Raw genomic sequence first — 4,744 nt, 5'->3', positions numbered from 1 at the left:
TTCCATTTTTCCATATTTTTAATATGTGCTTTGCTGCTTTCACTATTCAGTTCTAGTAGCCTGTTTCCTCTTCTCATCTCCTTTATCTTCTCCCTTGTAGTACTTCAAGCTGCAGAAATGTATGCCATGGTTCCCATTCCTCTGTAAGTTGTTTGGTCTTTTTCTCCCTCTTTCTCCATGCATATTTCTGTTCCCATGTGCGTCCTGTTTTGTTCTCGCTCTCTCCATGCCCACAATTCCCTCTATTCTCTCACTCTCCTCTTGCTCTTGTCTCTCCATCCATTGTGCAAACATTGTACAATGAGGGAGCCCATCACAAACCTACTCTTCCTGCTCCTCCCTCTCATTTTCTTTGTTGCCCTCAGTGTTGCTACTGCAGCTCCCAGCCATTCACCACTTTAGGGAAGCAGTGAGATAGGGCCAAAATAATGGTGCAAATGAAAATCCTCCACCATTACATTTTGGGATCATTCAGATGTTACTGTTTTAGCACGATGATGCGAATCATCTCATGCATTCTAGGTTTGTTATTCACACTATGGAACTACATTGATGTGCATCTCTGCAAGTTCTGTTGCTCCCATGTGCAAGCATTCAAATAAAGATGGAGTCGACAATCCAAATGCATTTGGAACACAGTGAAGGCATGCAGTGTTTTATCCCGGGTCTATTGAGGTCTTTTCACATCCGTTATTCACAGTACCAATAATATGGGTCTTTTAAAAAAAAACTTGGGGGGAAACCTAATATTGATTATCCCAGATTAAGTGGGGTTTTTTGTAGCCCCCCCCAACCTAATTGGGTGCATTCAGGATACATGTGAACAATGGAGAGTTAACCCAGATTCATCCTGGATTATTTTCACAGTGTGAATAACTCCTAAATTTAATCTGGAGAAAAGTGCTGTATATTCTGCTCTTTTACATTTTTAACATAGTAACACAAGCAGTCTGATCTTTGATACCTATATTCTCCCAAACTGATTTAAACCACAAATATATAAACATAATGAATTGTCCTGTTAGATAATCCAGCATCCTCTTTCCTGCAGTGACTAACCTAATGCCTATGGGAAGCCTAGAAACAGGCCAGAAAGACAGTGGTTCTCCATGTTCCAGACTGGTTGAATTTCTTCACCTTCAGTGTCCAGACTGTGAGTATACGCAGCTAAAAGTTGCAGCATTTATGACAAAATATGTCAGATCTAGGGAAACCCTATAATAATAAAAAAAAATGGATGGAGAACTAAAGATGGGGTGGGGGACAAGAAAAAACAGTGATGACTGACTATACTGAGCAGTCACAGAAACTGACTGGTTTATAGAGGGAGGAGGCATAAAACTGAGAGAGAAATGGAATAATGCATGATGGAAGAAGCCATGGCTGACTGGAATGATAAAAGGGAGCCCTACACAGCATAACATTTATTACAGATTGCACTTGTCATGGCTAAAAACTATTGGATGTATCTTTCATGATTAGTCAAATCCCTGGATGAAACCATCTAAATTAATTGGTATCTTAACAGAGAATAGATTGTGTGAAAGACTTTCTGTCACTTCTCCTATATTTAATCACTTTTTAGTACCGCAGGAGAAAAACAGCACTATCCATTTTGTTCATGCTATGCTTGCATTATACTTGCATTATGCCTTCCCCAATCTCTTTTTCTCAGAGAAGCCCCAAATTTTCTAGACTTTCCCAGTAGGCAAGGTCTGCAGCCCTCTGCATCTTTTCCAGCTCTTTGAGCTGGCTTGACACAACTGGGCATCATTTTCTGACTATGTCTCCGCTATGAATGTATATCATGTGTGGTCAACTTTGGTAGCTCTAGAGGATAACTTTGACCCCTCTAGGGCCTCCCCAAAAATGTAGATATGATAAACACTATTCCTGATAGAAACTATAGGATCTAGGAATCAAATTCATAGGGTAGTATTGGAGGCAAGAGTAGCATTGTTCTCTAAATTAGCACTGCATTGTGTCATAGTAGCTTTTATTTCTCAGGCTTGAAATGCCTCTGTACAAGTTGTTCCAACTTCTTAGTGGTGATTGCTGATTTAGGGTTCCTGAATCTAGTTCAAAGATTAGTGGCGAAAGGGCTCAAGCTCGACTCAGGCTTGCATCCTTCTGAGGTTGCTAAAATGAGTACCCAGATTGTTGGGGGCAATTAGCTTACACTTTGTAAACCACTTAGGGAGTGCTTCAGTGCACTGATAAGCAGGATAGAAATGTACTTGCTATTGCTATTTTACAACATATTTCATGTTGCATCCAGGGTACAGACACTCAGTGACACATAACACTAGTGGAATTACAAGTCATGTTTTATTTAATGTAATACTTTACCAGCACTGCTGCTTTCAAATGTTGTTACTTCATGAAGATATGCACAAGTGATAATGATTGGATGCACCATGATCTGATCCAAGATTTCCAGTTGGTACTTTGATTTCAGCTCTCACTAGCAGCTTCTTTGAAACATGTGGCTCACAGACAGCAATGATAGGAGGCTTATTACTATTGGCCCTTAAATCGCTTTACGAGTCGCATTGACACCAGGTCTCAGAATCGATTCAGACTGATGTGTAGTTCCCACTATGGAAGCGTATTATTTCATTATTCCATGAATTCATGTCTTTTTTGACATGATTGTCATTCCCACTTGATTTGCACTGCTGTCAATCAAATTGCATCATCGGTGGGGAGGAGGTCTCCACAGTGTCCATTGGTGCGTCCGAGGCGCAATGCTGCTCCTCCCCTCCTCCTTGGTGGGCAGCAAGAGCAGATCCAGTGGTGACAGAGTTCCACCTCTTCCTCTTCCACCTTCACCATTGCCACCCAACCACTCTCAACAAGAGAAAGAGCGAGGCATATCCAGAGAAGGGGGAACCTTGTCCTCCTTGGCAGTGAGGACATCGGGTCACCCTAGTTACAAGGCTGGACCCAAGTTAAAATGTTTGGGGCTCCATCTCCTCCACACACCTGTCAGTGTTTTTCCCCACTCTCACAACTATCGTTTAAACAGAAAGACTGGGGAAAGGACTCTAGGCCAGGGTGACCAGAAATTGCCATCCTTTTCCAGGGCATGTCCTCCATGTACACCTTCTGTTCAGGAGGAATTGCAAAGCGTCCTCCATTTGGAGCAGGACTAAAAAGCATGAATTGACATTTATATATTTAGCACCAGAGCCCTTGCGCTCACATTTAAGGTTAGCATCGCATGAAGTCACTGGGAGCCCAATGGCAAGGGATTTGGGCCACTGAGGAGCCACCAAGGAAGGGAGGGAGCGAGGGGGGAGTAAGAGAGAGATGTCAGAAAGAGAGATAAAAGAGTGAGTTTCTTTTCCCAATCAAACCTACAACTCAAATGGAGGACTTGCCTGCAAAAACAAGGGATATAACACACACACACACACACACACAAGCTAAAAACACACATATAAATTCATGCTTCCTAGTCATGCTCAGAATGGAGATGTTTTAGTATTTCTCCTGGACAGAAGGTTGGAATGTAGGAAGGGTCTGGGGAAACCAAGGAACCCTGTCACAGAATTTTCTCGGCCAGTTTCTTCAAAGGAGGATGTGCTTTTACTTCCTCAAACCTCTTACATATCTTGAATATACTTCAGATGCCTCCTCCCAAATTCAGCCAAAAATTGCCCAAAAGAAAAAGAAAAAGTGAACAACATCACTTCTGGTTTCATTTTTTAAAATTTATTTGCCTATTTATGATGTGACTGTGTGTTCAAGTTATTTGTTGGGCTTGGGGAGCCAACCCAGTGTAGTTTTGCAATAGGTTTGTGCCATTTGGGTGAAGGTTGATGACAATAAATAAATAAATATCCCCTGGATTCTTTTTTAAAATTAGTGGATCTGGGAGTGTTAGGAGGGCTTCATGGGATGTATTTTGTGGTTTTGTGGGTAACGTCTTGCCCACTCCTGACTTTGCTGAGCATTTCACACGTTACCTTCCTTGGAACATTCTAAAATTCAGCATTCACACTTACACACATCATTATCCCTTAATCCGTTTAGAAGCACCTGAAATCTAGTCTCAACAACCTATTTTCACCAGGAATTAAAATGTCACCTGCTCTTCAGAGATAAACAATGCATCTCCACTAAGTGCCAAACTTCCAGTCAAAAAAGCCTTGTGCAAACTTTTAAAATAACATAGGGTTGGTCTGAGCTTCTAAATCTTTGCCTTTAATTTTGGATTTGCTTTGGGCATTTTTAATTACGAAAATCTTGTAGCAACACTTTAAAGACTATCCAATACTACTGACATAAATCCCTATGGATTTTATGCCATTTCCAGATGCCCCTAGCAATGCTTCTTGGTGTATTTTTTATACATTTATATTTATATTTATTTTATGTTGTGTCTCTCCTTTCTCCAAAAAGGGGACTCAAAGTGGCTTACAAACAATACATATTAAAATATTCCATATTGATTCTACATTGTTTTAATGTTTGTTTGTTATAAATTGCCCAGAGATTTTTCTGGTATAGGATGGCATATGCATATCAAAAACAAAACTGGAGGCTGAAAAACGGATCAACAGGGCTTTCCTGGCTTTCCTGCTGTGGTCATGTTTGGGCTGCCTTACCTGAATTTTAACTTTCTTTCTGGCTTTTTCCAGATCACCAGCTTCTCCTGAAGAATCAACTTGTGGTCCAAGATATTTTTATCTGACTGAACTCTTTCTGTTCCAGCTAGGGATTCTGATATGAGTTGTTG

Source organism: Sceloporus undulatus, chromosome 3 (genome assembly GCF_019175285.1).
Source record: "Sceloporus undulatus isolate JIND9_A2432 ecotype Alabama chromosome 3, SceUnd_v1.1, whole genome shotgun sequence".
Classification (NCBI taxonomy): Eukaryota; Metazoa; Chordata; class Lepidosauria; order Squamata; family Phrynosomatidae; genus Sceloporus; species Sceloporus undulatus.
Note: the sequence above shows the minus strand (reverse complement) of the source record.